We start from the raw sequence: 18716 nt of genomic DNA on the forward strand, positions 1-18716 counted from the left end.
GGTATCTGTTACAATGGGCTGAAAAATATAAACTAGTCACTATATTTATTCATTTCCAGCAAAAATGCCTTTATGAATTAATGAATAAAACCATCATAGTGTTACAATACAGCTATATTAATTTAACAAAACAAACATAAATGCCATTAAAAATATCATATTTAAAAAGAATGACTGAACCAGCAGGACAAAATCCTTCTGTTGAACCCTGATTTTGCTGTTGTAGCTTTCACATTAAATATTTTTTTTTATTTCACATTTCAGAAACCAATCAACACAAACTAAATTATCATTAAAATGTATTTACATTGACAAAACAAATAGTTTTATAAAGAATCAATGTATTTAACTAGGCGTTCTAGAGTTAAGAGGATTCAGACGTTTTAGTCTTGCTAAACAAGCTGGTTCAATATTTAAAAGCATTGGTTAATGGGCCAGCAGGTTTATAAGGGATGTTACTGAAAGGCACATGTCAAACACAGTGCAAAAGCCTGGGCTCTCCTCCCCCGGCCTGTGCTAATGCATCTGAGAAAATTGTATGGCTTTGCTAATACATCCTCTCCTCTCCGCCTCTCTCATTCCTCACACTAATGCACTTACAAATGGACAAACCAGACTGGAAACAGACTCAGAGTGTCAAGGAAAACAGTGACTGTCTATGTGCATGTGGGGGAGTGTGTATATGAACTTCCCTTGACTGTACCCTGAAAACGGGCATTATCAAATGATAGTACAATATTCCATGAGGCTCTACATAAACAGCTCAAGGGAGCTGCAGGAGCACCGGTATGCAGAGACTGTGTTTGTGTGTGGCGTTCACTCTATGTGGCGTCATTACAGCAGCCAATCTTTTACCTAATCAGCAGTGTGACTCTTCAGTCAGCAGGGACGGACCAATATGGCTCCGTTCTCCTACAAGATGCCATCTTATTTTCATGACAGCAGTCATGCAGCCAAGTGGTTCACTCTCAAAACAGTTTGTTAACAGCTCCCCCCACCCCTGACTGCTCTCGATATATGTCATGGAAGACTATATAGTAAGCCTTTGGTACTTTCATTTCCCAACATCTGCTTTGGCTTTGCTTTAAAATCATGAATGTCTCTCCCCCCTCCCCAATTCCACAGAATGACTCCCATAGTACAGTTCTGTCTGATCTGGGAGGACATCTTGGAGCAATCATGTTTCTTCAGCATGTTACGTTAAGCTGTTCACTGACAGGAAGTTCCATCAGCAGCCCTGATGGTGTCTGGTCACAGTTACATGGCGAAATAAAGCAACACACTCTGCATTACAAAGGCAAATGTCAAAGCTTGACTGCTTTTGACTCAACCTTTTTTATGCCATTATAAACCGCTGACTATAAGCTTTTCATAACTGTGTGAATTAAAGGAACTGACCCGTTATCCATCAATACACTTAATGGATAATGAACAGACAGCTGGTCGTTATCACAAAGTAAACGCTGGTGGGGTTATCAGGACCCCAATATGAAGCAGAGGAATCTTGTTTCACCCTGAAGAGGTTTATTTTGCGATAATTTCCGGCCAACTTTACACTATCCCAATTATTTTATATTAAAATAAATGTGTGGATATAAAATACAATTAGATATAGTTACATATATAAAATATGTATATTTAATAATCCTGCTTGTATATTAAAACAGTCCTAAAACCACAAAACAAAGCAAAGATTGCAATATCACATTAATGTTTTAACCATAATCCTAACATTAATATTAATAATGCTAATAATAATAATTATATAAAAAAATAATATTTTTATTTATTTATTGTTTTATAAATTAAATTAAATCAAATCAAATGAAAAAGAAATACTGCTGCTGTGTTTGTTTTTTTCTAGGTATTGATATACAGTTTTTCTTAGCAGATGTCTAGAGGTAGTACACAAGTGGGATAATTATTTTATTTGAGTTATTTTTGAGTTGCTTTCTCCTCTACATTGTTAACTTGTCTTTCATCCAGCTGGCTTTGCATTTCCCAGCAGTTCTTTGTGTTTTCATTTTATGGCTTTAACTGGGATCTCTTAAGTGGTCCACATAGCCGTGTACATAAAGATACACAACATCTGACTGGGCAATGATTTGCAGAAATTATTAGGCTACAAAATGTATTTGCAGCTACACAGTTTGCAGCACAACTGCAGCATGTCTTACTGCTTGTTTTTCTATCCTCTTAGACTCAACAATAAAAATGATGTACAATACATTTGCATGACTCTCTAGAAAACTGTCAAGAAACAAGGAAATCAGCCCTGCTCAAGACACAGAGCCTCTCGGTGTCAGAGAGGAAGAAAGGAGGCCTGTCTCATTTCTGCCAGGCTGCCCTGAGTGTCAGCCTAATATCTTAAAACAACAGATGCAGAAAGCACTGCTGCAGCCAATTACCCGCTTTTGGCATTTGTGCTACACACACACACACCCCAGAAAACATCTTTTAAGAAGAATGAAAGAGCTGGATTGTTATGCATGCTGTCAGTGTGTGTTGTCAGACTGTTAAATTTAATGAGTACACAGAATTTGAATGGCCCATCAAGAGCTCTTCGGAAGAAGCATGACAGCATTGTCCAGGGTATCAGATCTTTCAAGGAGGAATCATGGATTTCCAACAAACAAGGGTGATTTGCAGTCACACTGTCTTTGCAAATCAAAGCAGACCTTACAGTTGAACAACAGCAGCAGAAAGAATGACCTACTTGGCTATACAGATGGCAGCCAGCAGTTACACACTATAAAGAAGAGGTGCGATTTATGACCAGCAAGGTAAGAGGGAAATTAACCTGAGAGGACACCTCTTTAGACCAATGATGAGATAATCTAGAAACTAACTTTCACCAAAGGAATGTTCTGGGTTCAGTTAAGGTCAGTAGAAAGCATTTATGGCATAATGTTGTTGATTGCCACAATAAATCATTTCAACTCATCCTTCATTTTCCTCAAAAAATGGAGACACAATGGAAAGTAATGGGGTCAATTTTTGGAGGATTTAAAACCAGAAATGTTATGCTTATACATTTATAAAATGTTGCGCCATCATGGCAACAAAGTTATAAAATTGGAAATAATAACTACACAAAAAAGGATTAGAAAGTGATTGTTTTACACTAAAATCATTCAAATGCATTAGGGCTGCACAATTAATTGGATTTCTAATCACGATTAAGATTACAGGATACCACGATTTCGTAATCATTCAAAGGCACGATTAAAAAAATATCCACTCTTTAAGAGGTGTGTTTAGAGCATGTTATGTTGTGAGAGGTGAAGCACAACTACTTTAGAGTGTAAAAGGTCTAAGGGGCCGTTCACACAGAACGCGTTTTTCTATTCCATTGCGCTACCACACGCTTGACGGACGTGCATGACTGTTACGCTCGCGTCTCACGTCTTTTGCAGTGCCTCTCATATGAGCGCCGCGTTTTTAAGACGCCGTGTCAAGTTAAAAGAATTTCAACTTTTACATGCAGCGCAGCTCATCAATGTCAGTTCCAAAACAGTGGACCAATCAGAAGAACTCAGAGGCGGGGCGAACTTTGCAAGCTTCTGTTTACAGTAGCAAGTTGGCATGACAACTGTTTTATATGACGGCAACATGGCGGAGGAGGCGCTCATTATTATCTTATTTTCTTTTTTCCCATGTCAAAACTTGTATCTGTCAATTCTGCTGTTTATCTATTTATATTATTTCCGTTGTTGTCGTTATTGCATCACATCTCAAAAGCGCGTCTCGAGACACTCGCGTTCTACGCTGCGCTTTTTTTAAAACCACTCCTGAGCGCTGCGTATCGCGTTTTTAGACGCAAAGACGCGTTCTGTGTGAACGGCCCCTAACCCTGCACAAAAGGAACAACCAGTGACGCAGCGAAACATGATTATGTATTTCTGCTTAGCTAGCCACACTGGGCATCAACCACAAGGTAAAAGCTATTATTTTTTCATATACTGTCTACTTTCTTTGTATAACAGTTCGTAAACTAATGAAGACGGAGAATGTGAGCACTGTGTAATCAGGCTCTGGCTGAGCTGTTCTCAGTGCCGTCAAAATAAAAGTCTGCCACGCCATCAAAATAGAAGATACAACGACAAGTGCAGTTTACGTCACTTCAGAGTTCCTACTGGCGGAGCGAACGCAACCAGGAAAATGGCTCTAAATTAGTTCTTGGGACACCACCCTGGTGGCTAGTTCCTATAACTAACTTCTAGAACAACAGGGTGCGAAAGCCTCTATTACTAATACATGTATATGTTTACTTTTTTTATTATTTAAAGAAGAAACCAAACCAATGTATAGTTGACATTTGAGGCTATAAAAGCTATAAAAAAAAAAATTAGGAAGAGTGTTTTCAGCATGTTTTTTTTATTTTTACATAAAAATATGGCTTGCAGTTGCTTCAAACAATGGTATAAAGCTATTCAAAACATCATTCAAAGTAATTGTGATAATCACAATTACAATTTCAAGGGAATAATTGACAATTATAATTTTTGTCAATCGTGCAGCCCTAATAATAGCATACTGTTTCCGTCTTATGGCTATACTATTGAAAAAGGGAGTATTTTACAATTTCACAGGCCCATTCACTTCTATTGATTTTCGATTTGATCCTCAGATTTTTGCAGTAATAACAAATTCTTTCGATTAAGCTTAACTGGTACTGAATCCTGACTATTCCTTTAACTGATGATGCTCCTTTTGCCCCTTCTGAATAAACAAAGAGGCTAAGACTATAGTTTTATGGCTTTGCTTAATTTAATCTTTGTAATAAGACACTGGGAGCAAAATCTACCTTATGGTTTGCCACCATTTTTCCCAGCATCAAATGTCACTGCATTATAATACATATCCAAGTCTGTGCCGAGCCACACGCCGGGTCAGTCAACTATCTGACACGAATCAAGGCTCGAATCAAAAGGAACAGTGTGTCAGTGTGATGGAGCATTATGTAAATGCTGCCTCTCCCTGCCTAAATATTGACAAATCAGCTCGGAGAATCGAGGCAGCGAGAGCACAGCAGCATCCACATGGGATCTCCCCTCCAGTCGCCTGACTGACACTTCATAGGAAATGTCTTCCATTTACAACCCATTATTTACTGCTCTCCCCATGATTGCTTCACACTGGCCCTGGCAGCAGATTCCCCAAATTGCCCTCTTGGGTGGATTCTGAGCACACTCTTGCTCAAAAGATGGATTCACGCCATGCCAAAAACGCTAACCAGATTACTTCTGTTGTCACCGATTCCCCGATTGCTGGCTCTATCTTTAAAAAAAAAAAAACACGTACAAGAGTCTATGATTGCACAAGACAGCTTGACTGATGTGGATAATACGTGTCTCACTTTACCAGGGATGTTCGGCTTTAAACTATACTAAAAAAAAAATAAGAATCACTTCTCCTTCACACCAAGGACGATAACTATAAAGATAACTATAATATAACTATATTAGAGTCCACACACGAAGATAACGATAACGATGGACGAAAACGTTCTGTTCATTATGAGTGTGCATTGGAATTATGTGATTCCAATGATATCGTTCCTCTGTGTTATCATTAAAGCTGTGTTGTGGACTGCACTGCTCTCATAGAAATTAGGTTTTGGGCTGAAATGGTTTTGGAGAGCCAAAATCAGTGACCAAAACAAACGTTTAATTAGTGCTTCTCCGATGCCACATTTTGACTGTGTTCAGTGTATATTTCATGCACACAACGTGAATAAGCTACAACAGTTAAACATGTCAGCTGTGTGGACACTAGCTCTGGGGCCGTATTCACAAAACATTTTATCTTACCATTAAGAGTTCTCCTAAATAGCAGTAAAAGTTCTTAGCTAAGAGTTTTCTCTTAAAACCTATTCACAAAGCTGCTGAGACAAACTTTTACTAAGGAATAGACTGAAGTCTTAAGCTGAGAGTAAGGGCAGGGTTGACCTTGTTGCTATAGAGTAAGCACACAGTGATTGGCTGATGGGGGAGGAGTCACATATTTAATCATAGAAATATTGTAGAATGAGGTGTCATGTTTCCAAATTAAAATAAAACTTTTAAAATACAAATGAATAAAATAAATATTTAATAAAAAATGTTGCCCTAGTCCAAATAAAATGTTGCCATATTGTTGCCATAAAGGTTTTTAAAATGTAGGCTAAGTGTCACTAATTAAACTAGTATATACAGTTAATTGTCCACCTCTTGGATGTCTGCATCTCAAGGGAATGCAGAATTCAAGCGACAAATTATATTATATTATTTTTTATTTTTTTTACTCTATTCAATAATTTGAAAACCATTCATGAAAGCACACGTGAACTGATCATCTCATCTAAAGTATGAAATAAACATGGGTGAACACCAGAAGGTATGGTGAAAGATACATTACCGAAATTAATCTTGTCTCAATCAGTGTTGCAAACCGAGAAAGACATCAACAAAACAGATTGTAGGCTATACTTAATGTTACATTTACCTCAAGAAAGTTATGTCCATAAACTCATTAGTTAGCTAGAAAAAATAACTCTAGAGAAGAGCATCTTGCTAAACATATGCACTGTATTACATATTCATTATATTCTTACTTAACCTGGTAATTATGTCTTCATTATTTAATGTACAGTACTGTGCAAAAGTCTTAGGCACGTCAGTATTTTCACCCCCCAAAAAAGGTTTTAAGCCAGTTATGTCTTTTGCTGTAGTGTGTCAATAGGAAATATCCGTTTACATTTCCAAACATTCATTTTGCCATTAATTGTAATAATCCAGTGAGATTTTTGAATACACAATAAGACTGATAACAGCCGGTGCTCCACATGGAGATCAGAGCTCACCATCATCAAATCCGTCTGTGATTACATGAAGAAACAGATGAAACAGACAAACCAAATCCAGAAGAACTGTGGCCGTGTCTCCAAGAGATTTTAAGAAACCTGCCTCCAAAGCTACCTGAAAAATGATGCCCAAGTGTACCTGGACAAGAGCTGTTTTAAATGCAAAGGGTGGTGACACAAAACATTGTTTTGATTTAGTTAATATAAGTTCATTGATGAATAAAATCTATTTATAACAGTATTTTTTAAAAACAGCCTCACTTTACAGCATTTTTACACAAGTTCCTAAAACTCTTCACAGTACTGTATCTTTGCAGGCAGGTTACACAGAGACACGGCCACAGTTCTCCTGGATTTGGTTTGTCTCAGTTTCATCTGTTTCTTCATGTAATCACAGACGGATTCAATGATGGTGAGATCAGATCACTGTGTGGAGCACCGGCTGTTGTCAGACTCCTTGTGTATTCAAAAATCTCACTGGATTATTACAATTAATGGCAAAATGAATGTTTGGAAATGTGAACGGATATTTCTTATTGACACACTACAGCAAAAGATATAAATAACTGGCTTAAAACCTTTTTTGGGGGTTGAAAATACTGACGTGCCAAAGACTTTTGCACAGTACTGTATGTTTGAATAAATCTGTTGAGAAAACAAGTTATTACAGTTTATTGTCTTTTAAATGTTTACATTTTACCAACAAACTGGAACAGAAACAATTCTGTTATTATAAGTTGATTTATTGTTGATTATCAATTAAGTTTGATTAAATCATTGATTACTACATGTAATTATTTATTTTCAGTTTCAGTTTCGGCCCAGAATTTTCATTTCGGCGCATCCATAAAACTTTATAGGGTTAGTTATCGTATTTTGGTATGAACAGGCTTTTAACATTGTGATTGTCAAAGCTATTCATCCAAGACAACTCTCTCTGCTGTTAAATTCCAAGAGCTACTCAACGTCATCATAAATCTTCTTCACTATGAAAATGACAGGCGTTGTGTTCGGGGAAACAACATTCAAAAGTCGGGATGTGGCTGAAATTGAGTGCTGCTTTTGCAATGAGAAGGATGTGTTGGGCTTTAACCTGTTTTCAAAAGCTGAGCCAGCCCTATACGTACAGGCAAATACAATAGGCCGTCGCCTTTAGGGGTGAAAAATGAGCACAGCTGTGAGTCAGTGTGACACTGATTTTGTTCAACAGTTTACATAGCTGCTCTGTGATACCCTTGAGAGTACTCTCATGCCCTTTGGCCAGCAGAGAATGATTACTAATAGCTTTCTCCTACACTGTTAAGACTCCCACACACTCTTTTTGTAGCATGACGCTGAAATAACAAGATCATCAGAGAATAGCAAATTGAGAGTTATTCTATCTGCTTGCAAGTGTCTGACAACTATGTGCAGGAATACAGCAGCAACAAACCAGAACCTGTGGTCATGTCAGTGTTATTCTTCATTAAAAGGCATAATTGTGGGTCTAAGTGTTTTGTTAAATGGGTGGCATCAGCTTTGAGGCCTGTGTACGACCAAACGCTCATGTGATAATCCCAGCTTGTTTGATTCTCTTTTACTTTCTTTCAGCCTGCTAGATAAACGCATAACCCGAGGCAGATGGTGCTAAAAATCAGTGTTAAGGAGCAACCATAAAGCTAAGCCATTGTGCTTAAGATAAGTCTATTTGTGAGGAGAATGTCACTTAATGTCAGAATTCTGCAAAGTAATTAAATTGCCAACTATGGCTCAATTGCATCTCTAGTGCAAGATCAAAGTATCACTACAAACAATAGATCAGATAACAAGCAGGGCTCAACAATAAGGATTTTTCTTGCTGGCAGTCGATCAGATTTTCACTGGACCCATAAATTAATGTTCACTTTTTATTTTTTCGCTATGTATTTTTATATCTGCTTTAACTAATATATTAATTGCATATAGTGTATGTTATTATTATTAAGTAATATATTTTACTTGATAATCTGATGATTAATCAAAAAGTAATCAAAACCGACATTCAGAACCTCTAACCGACATACTCTTTCCATGTTGTTTTTTTTTTGGTTTTTAATACCTTCCCCTTAAAAACATACTACCACACGTGTAGTCACGTGACTCCGCCCTGTCCAGTCAGCAGCACAGAAGCCACACGGAGGCGAACTCAAATGCCGAGTCAACACACACGCGAGAGATCACTTTTACTTGCGTCTTCACTAAACTTTGTCAATTGTATGCGTTTTAATTTTGCCAGTTTGGACATTTAAGCGATTTTAGACCATGTATGTGTATTATTATTATATTGACCTACTGTTCCGATGCATTGTGGCACACAAGCACTCATACAGACATTAGTTTGCACATCTAATGACGTGAAGATTGTGCGCACAGAGAGGAGCGCAGAAACTCGTCGTCAACGCTGTCCTGTGATTTATCACTAAAGTAACTTAGAAAAAATAGCATATATTTTCCTACTTTTGAAGTAACTACTTACAAATAACTGCTGAAAGTGAGCTGTTATGTCAGATCACTCTTTCACTAGGAAAAAATATCCCACCTTCGTATCCCACAATCGTTCATTAATCGCAATTGAGGTCAAATGTTCAATTAATCGAGATTTTATTAACCCTATTACTTTTTTTCTAAATATTTTTGCTCATATTCCGCTACAATGTGAATCCATTAATTCATAAAAACCCTTTTGCAGGAAAACAACAATATAAAATTTCTTTGAGACAACAAGTAATTGCAATTTTGGCAAACCTTGTCTGTTAACCAGCTAGAATCTCAGTGACAAATCAGCAGAACTTGCAACAACAACACAGAACCACAGAAAACCAAAAATCTGAGTTTGCAAAGCATAAACACGGATGTACAAGCTCAGTGGATATAAATTCATATCATTTGCAACACAGCACTGGCCCAAAAGGGCAAGTGACTGTTCTGTAAACTGGCCCGAAACCCTCTCACACTGGCCTCGGTCCAGCCATCCTTATTAAGCCCTGACAAGCAGAAAAATGCCATGTATACTAACAAGTGAAGAAGCATAAAATAACAGTTTTACACATTAAATTTGCAATTACATTTTTTAGCAAAACAGAACAGATTGGCTGAGTACTGTATGAGGGATTATCTAACACATTGGAGAAAAATGACCACAAAAAATACACTTCTGCCTCCTCCAATGACAAGCTGTTGAGAGTGCCATTTGGTCTTAGTGCAACACAGTGGCAGGTGGCCGTACAATTCAGCCTGTGTTTACTGCATGCTGAATGGACAGAAAAACAATGCGGCGATTATGATCTTATTCAGTATATTTCCAATCACCAAGTGTGACTAGCCAGCTCAAGTTCTACATCCTAGAATCTGTCAAATCTTCATGGCTGTGCAACACTTTACCTAAATCACTGTCCTAATGAAAACCAGTTGCATCTATAAATAAAAAACATGTCATTTTTCAATGGCAAGCAGCTCACAACCTGGGCCTCACATTTGATTAATTAGCTGGTTTATTGATTCCCCATGTGTAAGCTGGATAATTTAATGTTTAAACGCCATCCAGCATAATAAGGCTACACAACTTTCAAAGTGGTATACACCTAGATCAACATTATTTCAGTTTTTACTATACTACTGAAGTGCGAGTGCTTGTTTTCAGACATTTATTGTAATGCATATGGGGTATATAGTGTAATTATTTTGTTAATAATGTCAACTTCTCCCATTTGTTCTGTATTAATTTAATTGCATGTGGTAGACTTTGATTGCTGTACAGTTTTAATTAATTGTTTATCGGAAGATCTATCAAATCATCATTCTGCACAGTGTTTTTGCAAACATGCAAAAATCACACTCAAAATAGAAATGTAAACAGGTGGTTTACACTGATTGAATCTTCAAGGTCAATCTTTTTCATTTGTGTTTTTATCTATTCATCTCTTTTCAAACAACCAAAGAACAAATTATCATTGTGAAAGCTGCTTATATAGCCAGTTCTGGCCATAAAAACTACAGATACAAGCGCCCAGCTGAACCTTGATGACAAGCACCATAAAAACAGTGGACTGATCTTTCAAAGCACATATTTGACAAGCCAGACACAGAGCAAACATGATGTAAATACTGTCAGCTGACCTCTCAGGACACATTTGACAATAAAACTATGTGGTCAGGTAACCAGGTTTGAGTTACACAACACAAGACTGATTCGTCTGGGTAACCTCGCAATCTTGCAATGACACTATCTCACAGCAGATCAAAATGAGGGTAAGTGCAATTAAAAACTGCACAGTGAACGAGATGCATGCGTGCCTGTGCGCGCGCACAAGTTGCCAACAAAGCGCTCGTGACTCGGGTGCAAGACATAATAAAACAAGAGCCAAACTATCAAGTTCAATGCTGTCTAAACTCTTCAATAACCCATCTGACCGGGTCCACTGTCCTTCCGATGGCTTAATGTAGCGGCGTTATGATTATATCAGAACATGAATAAAAAGATAGATGTATCTTTGTCAAACACTATAATCGTTGGAACGCACACACACTGATGATGAGGATGATGATGATTATGCTAGCCTGCTAGCTAATGTCTCCTGTATTAATAAAGCATAACACCCCCTCAACGGCAGCTTACAGCGGCTGTGATTAACACACGTAGCTAATTGCAAGAGCCATAAGCTAATCAGCTCATCTTCCGTATACTCGAGAAGACGGTCAAAGGCGGAACTTACCTGAAATCCTTCTCTACAACATCAGAGATTTGGCGTTTTGAGATGTTGTTGTAACTGAGCAGCGGCGGTTAGCGGATGAGAGTCAAGTGCCGCTTCAAGTGTTTTGGAGTCGTTTTACACCCCTAGCACACCGATATTAATGATATGGCTGTCACTTATCAATATTTATGGTAGTGAGGAGTGTTGGTAACGGGTCAGTGTTGGGACACAGTGTTGTCTTTCTCTCTTTCTCTCTCTCTTTTCTGTAAGAAAGAAACCCCCCCTCGCTTGAAAGCCGCTCTTCCTGCGAGAAGAATAATGTGCGCGTGAAAACGCTCTGCCCACTTTCCAGTGTCGTGCGCTGCGATTGGTTGAACGCGAGCAGAGCGTGAGACGCGGGCCAATCAGGTTGGACATTTTGTGATTTAAAAACGCGCGTGTGTGTGTATGTGTGTGCGAGTAGTAATGTGTGTATGACTGACTAAACATTGCTATGATGGTGGGCAGGTTGATTCACACCAGCAAATCGTTTTATTGAATCCGTTTAAAAAGATTCATTCTGTGATTTCTGTAGGTTCACACAGAAAGTGCTTTGTGATCAATTGCGCTTTTTATTTATTTTTTCTATTTAATCTCCCCCTTCTTTTTAATCATTATATTTAATCATGCACTAGACAAACGTCTTATTGTTGTTTTTTGCGTTTTAATCGTTAATTTATGAGCGAGTCAGCGTCAGATTTGCGTTTATACAAATTTCATGGTCTAACGACATTTTTGATTAGTCGTTTTTACACAATAATATTGAAAAAATTGGTTGTTCCTTCAGTCTTCTATTTCTAATTTTTAAAGGCACAAGTCACGCGTTTTAAAAGATTATCTTCAGCGAACGAGTAATATGAGTCAGTACAAGGAAGCTGTTCAATTGATTCAATGACTCGTTCAGGTGAGTCGCCACCTACTGGCGTAACGACGTAACCTGTAGATCTAAAGATTCGAATCGTTGGGGTGGATCAAAATCCTGACTATTGTCGTGTGTATCATTTTACTATTTTTCTCGTTGCATTCTGGTTCAATCTGCCTGTCTAATAGAGAATGAGATAAGATCTGGATCCAGTTCATTTGCCTTGAACGTACGTAATGTATAAAATGCAAAAGAGCAACAGATTTTCACCTAACGTCTTTTAAAATGCAAAACAGGATTGTGCCAGTTATTCCAGAGCTTCATTAATAGATTACCAATGTTGTTAAATGCACAGTGGCTGTAAACTTCATAAAATACACATGGCAACTGAAAAAAATGTTAAATGTAAAATGATATGATGTTGTTTTTGTGTGATTACATCCATGACAGAACAGCAGAAGGTTAAGTAGAGCATTCAGGGCTCAGCGGTCATGTTCAATGACCCACTGCTGAATGAATCCTCTGGGACTGACTGAAGCATCATTTCAGAGAGGGAGAAACATGAAGTGTGGAAGACTACACTATAAACCAATCATTTCCACAGCAGGGAGCCGCACACTGTATATGCTTATAAAGCACACTGGAGAACAGCATTCTGAAAGAGCAATGCAAAAATAATGTGGTCCCTCCTCGGCCAGGTGTTTAGCTTGGGAATCCTGGAAATATAAGGTCACAATGCTAATAAACAGACAAATGAACAGATCTCTGTTTTAAAAAAATGACTTAAAATTCATTTTTTTTAAGCATCTGAAAATGTGCATTTAATTCACGAAGAAGAATCTGAGCATAGCCAACTAATATTTTTTTACTTGTTTAACAATTGGACTAATAACAAATAATCTTAATTAAAATTATATATGTATATATATATGTCTATATCTATTATTATGTATTATTTAGTCAACACAACCAAATCTTTAAAAGATCAACCAAATCTAGTATAAATATACAAGTATATACAAAAAGAAAATAATTAATTAGCCTATTTATTTTGTAAAAAGAAATAATATTAATATATTTCTAATAAATAATATTTAAAATAATTATATATATATATATATATATATATATATATATATATATATATATATATATATATATGAATTATATTTTAATTTAGTCAACACAACAATATATATATATATATATATATATATAAAATCATATATATATATTATTTTAATTAATGTTATTTATTATTATTATATATTATTTAGTCAACACAACATCTTGATCAAGTTTACTATGTATATACAAAAATAATAATTATTAATTAACTTATTTATTTTGTCTACACAAAAATATATTCAGATGGCTAAAGCTTGCACAGCCATTTTTTATAATAATAAAAATATTAATTAAAATAATTTAATATTTAATTAATTTAATTTATATATATATATATATATATATATATATATATATATATATATAATTTAGTCAACACAAAATCTTTAAAAAAAATCATTCGAATCTAGTATAAATATACAAGTATATACAAAAAGAATAATTATCAATTAGCCTATTTTGTCAGCACATTAAAAATATACCCTTTCAGATGGCTGAAGCGTGCACAGCCATTTTCTTAGTTTTAGATTCACAGATTAGATTCAAGGGCTGTGAGTGTTACCACCTGCTATATTAAGTGCAGCATTGTCTAACAAAGAAAAGGAAGCTGGGAAAATGATAAATGGACATGCCGTGGCATCATAGTGCTGGAGAAAAAAAAAAACAGACTGAAGTCTAACTGTTTTGTGTTACGGTGTAATGATCACAGCTGGCTGTTTTCTCCTCTCATTATGATAAAGGTATCAAGAGGCTCGCACCGAGATATTGTGTGAGAAACGGATGGCTTGTTATTCTATTGTGACATGACAGGCTGAATGAACAATAAAAATGGGGGAAGAGAGAGAATTTTGTCCGAGGGCCTTGATTGGAGGAGAAGGAGCATGCCGTGATTGATTTCAGCGGGAGAGGGAGAGGAAGGAAAGTGGATTCAGGAGGTGGCTGTAATCAGAGAGACAAAGCCAAACGTACAAGTGCGGTTAAGAGACAGGTTTTGTGAAAGAAAGAAAAACAGCACACCTCCCCCTACCTCTTGTAATTTGAAATATGCATGCTCTTGATACAGAATACCATACCTCGATCATTCCTGCCAGCACAAGACAGATGGCCTGAATCTCATTTCCACTGTCGTGCTACCTTGTCTTGGCAGCTCATCTGAAACACTGCTATTAGTTATCTTTTACATACTGTGTGTCAAGGTATAATGTACATTACAGGTTTTATGGCAACTTTAATCTGGCAAATTCCCTGTTTTTTTAGAATCAAAGAACTGACGGCACTGAATGAAGGCATGGGTAGTGTGTTGTTGTGGGAGCTTTAAGGATTGAAATATAATGAGGATCTGGATTACAGGAGACAATAAAGCACAGTGTGATTTGATTGTTATCGAATTGTGGGCGGATTCATCCTCCCAGTGGAACAGTGATGGCAAAGAAAAAACAGAAGAAAATATGTATGCAGGCACACATGCTATGCAGATGAGAATTATTCATTTAATACATCATAATCACCTAAAATGAAAAGCCCTAATAATCACAGTGCATTCAAACCCCAAGCCGTGACGTTTTTTCATCATACCAGAGCATGAAGGTTTCTTTTTTCTTCTTTTTATAAATATGTAGAGTAGTAAAAGCACATAATATGAATTAACTAACCAACCCTGTTCCTGGTGAATTTGTATATTAATATACTAATCAGAATATTTTGCTTAGACTATGTTTACTTAAAGGGTTAGTTCACCCAAAAATGAAAATAATGTCATTTATTACTCACCCTCATGTCGTTCTACACCCTTAAGACCTTTGTTCATCTTCGAAACACAAATTAAGATATTTTTGATTAACACCGATCGCTCAGCGAGGCCTGCATAGAGAGCAATGACACTTCCTCTCTCAAGATCCATAAAGGTACTAAAACATATTTAAATCAGTTCATGTGAGTACAGTGGTTCAATATTAATATTATAAAGCGACGAGAATATTTTTTGTGCGCCAAAAAAAAACCCAAAACTACTTTTTAACAATAACAAGTGATGGCCGATTTCAAAACACTGCTTCAGAGCATTCCGAATCTTTTGAGTCGAATCAAGAATTCGGATCGCGTATCAAACCAGCAAATTGCTGAAATCACGTGACGCTCACTTTGGCGCTCCGATCCACTGACTGATTTGATTCCTAAAGCTCCGAAGCTTCAAGAAGCAGTGTTATGAAATCCGCCATCACTAGATATTGTTAAAAAGTCATTATTTAGTTTTTTTGGTGCACAAAAAATTATTCTAATCGCTTTATAATATTAAGGTAGAACCACTGAACTCGCATGAACTGATTTAAATATGTTTTTAGTAGCCTACCTTTATGCATCTTGAGAGAGGAAATGTCATTTGCTGGCTATGCAGGCCTCACTGAGCCATCGGATTTCAACAAAAATATCTTAATTTGTGTTCCGAAGATGAACGAAGATCTTAAGGGTGTAGAATGACATGAGGGTGAGTAATAAATGACATTATTTTCATTTTTGGGTGAACTAACCCTTTAACTGTGTTGTGTAATCAGTAAAATTTTATGTTTGTAACTGAACTTTGCTTCAAAAGGGCAGTTATCTCAAAAACAGGAGCATTTGTATAAAAATATTCTTGGGAGAAACTCATAAATGCGGTTTCAGCATTTTTTTTTTCTTTTAGTAGCATGGCAGCAAAGAAAATAAGTGACATTGGCTAAGACTGAGCGTTACACTAAAACAACAGCAGAGGGCAGTGTGAAATAACACACTTTAATGTATAGTTCTAGTGGTAGAACTATGCATAAAAGAAACGTTTCTTTCTCAAAATATTTGAATTATACATGTATACCGAGAGAGCAGAATCGCCTCAGGACAAAATGAATCACTCGTGGAGGCAGGAGATGGCAATTCCGAGCTCAAGTACACAAATCCGTGACTGTCAGATTGTTCACTCAGCAGCATACTGATTACACTGATGTATGACGGATACAACCACTGGGTGGCGCTAACGAGAGCTGCTCTCTTCTGCCTTTGCTGCTCCAGGGTTTGTCTCATATTACTGTCATATCCTGCTTGCTCATTTTGGGTATAGACGTGAAACATGTTTAGTGACACTTAAAGGGATAGTGGCATCATTTACTCGCCCTCACGTTATTTCAAACCTGTATGAGTTTCTTTCTTCTGTTGAACACAAAGGAAGATATTTTAAAGAATGTTGTTAACCAAACAGTTGAAGTCAATGGCTACAGTCAACTGTCTGGTTACCAACATTCTTTAAAGAATATTATTTTGTGTTCAACAGAAGAAATAAACTCATACAGGTTTGAAATAACGTGAGGGCGAGTAAATGATGCCAACATTTTCATTTTTGGGTGAACTATCCTTTTAACATTGTTAAGAACAATATACAAATGAACCTTTTTCAGGCATCTGTAAAGGACTAGTCTGAAATGGATTTTGGACTAAATATGTATTTTTGCAAAGACAAAATGTTCATGACAAATTTTAAAAATGTTTGTAATGAAGCAGAAAGTTTTTGAAAAATACCTGCGATGCATTGATGAATTTCCATGACTTTTCTGTAACATTTTAAGATTCTACTGATTTTTCCAGATGCTTGTGAGTAATGAATTTAGAGTGATTTTTAGCTGAGTAATTATATACACTGCAGAAACTGTCTGCACGTTTTTTTTATTACATTAATTTTCATGATGTTTTCAGGCCCGAAAAACATTGTAAGATTCCCTGACATTTTCAGGTTTTCCATAACTGTGGCAGCACTAACCTGGTAACCTGGCACTCGTGCTCATAACCTGTCTAAGTACCCCTCGCTCCCTTTCTGACCTGTTCTTTCAAACCAACTCAACAGGGCTTTTAGTTTTACTGGGTGAAGAGCTCAAATGTTACTTGATGCTTGTCAGAAAACACCTTCTATACAGGACGACCTATTGAACACTAAATTGTTTTGCTGAAAGCAAGAAGGGAGACCGATCTCTGCACTCAGTTATAACCTCACCCTCCACTAATGCATTTGAAAGGGCTTTTCAATTCACATTCAGTAATAGTTTTCAGTGTATATTTTTAGTAATTGATTTGATATTTTATTGTATGAACTGATCATGTAAATGAGTATGTGTAATGGATTTAATCAAAATTTAGCTTAACTATTTATTTTTTATTATTAATTTAACTATTTTCATTTTAATATATAATTATATATATATATATATTTATTTATATATTTATATATTTATATATATATATTTATAGATATATTATTTAAAATGATAAAATGTATTCACTTTAATAATTAATTTGTATTTATATATTTAATAGTAATATTTTTATATTATACAGTATTTTATATATTTTTTATAATTTGTTACATTTATATAGCGCTTTTCTTGACACTCAAAGCGTTTTACATATGGAAGGGATCCAATGTGCAGCATCCCACAATAACGCGAAGGCAGCCATGTTGTCTCATGTGAAGCCAATCAGTATACGTAATATACACACACACACACACACAAATATATAAATATATATATATATATATATATATATACACACACACACATATAAGGGCTGTTCAAGGGCATTCAAGGGCTGTATCGTGTACAAAATAAGAGTCTGTGTTTATGTAATATATGCGTGTTTGTTTTGCATTTATAATTATTATGTATATATAAATAAACATACATTCATGTATATATTTAAGAAAAAATATCTTATATTTCTATAAAAATATTTACATTTATATATAATATAAATACATATAAAATTATATATATATATATATATACATGCATATATTTCTTAAATATATACATGTGTGTGTATATATAAATAATAATTATACACATAACAAACACACATATATTATGTAAAGACAGGCTCTTATTTTGTACACGATAATCACGATTATCGTTGAACAGCCCTAATACATACACATATATATATATATATATATATATATATATATATACATATATATATATATGAGGCCAATGGGCAAATTTGGCCAGGATGCCAGGGTTACACCCCTACTTTTTCGAAGGAAATCCTGGGATTTTTAATGACCACAGAGAATCAGGACCTCAGAAGGAAGGATATATATTATAATAATAATAATAAT

The 18716-nt window shown here is 35.9% G+C and overlaps 1 protein-coding gene across 4 annotated transcripts in view; it reads right to left on the reverse strand.

Annotated features, from left to right (window-relative positions):
• The window catches only part of rerea (arginine-glutamic acid dipeptide (RE) repeats a), a 167621-nt gene extending 155807 nt beyond the window's left edge, over positions 1–11814 (reverse strand). For 3 of the 4 annotated variants that reach the window (XM_067372436.1, XM_067372437.1, XM_067372434.1), the window contains exon 1: positions 11575–11814. The gene's annotated coding sequence lies outside the window, so the exon portion shown is untranslated. The remainder of the gene's footprint in view (positions 1–11574) is intronic. The other variant, XM_067372439.1, reaches the window with a different exon arrangement.
• Between the last annotated feature and the right edge of the window lie 6902 nt (positions 11815–18716).

This window comes from Chanodichthys erythropterus, chromosome 20 (genome assembly GCF_024489055.1).
Source record: "Chanodichthys erythropterus isolate Z2021 chromosome 20, ASM2448905v1, whole genome shotgun sequence".
Taxonomy (NCBI): domain Eukaryota; kingdom Metazoa; phylum Chordata; class Actinopteri; order Cypriniformes; family Xenocyprididae; genus Chanodichthys; species Chanodichthys erythropterus.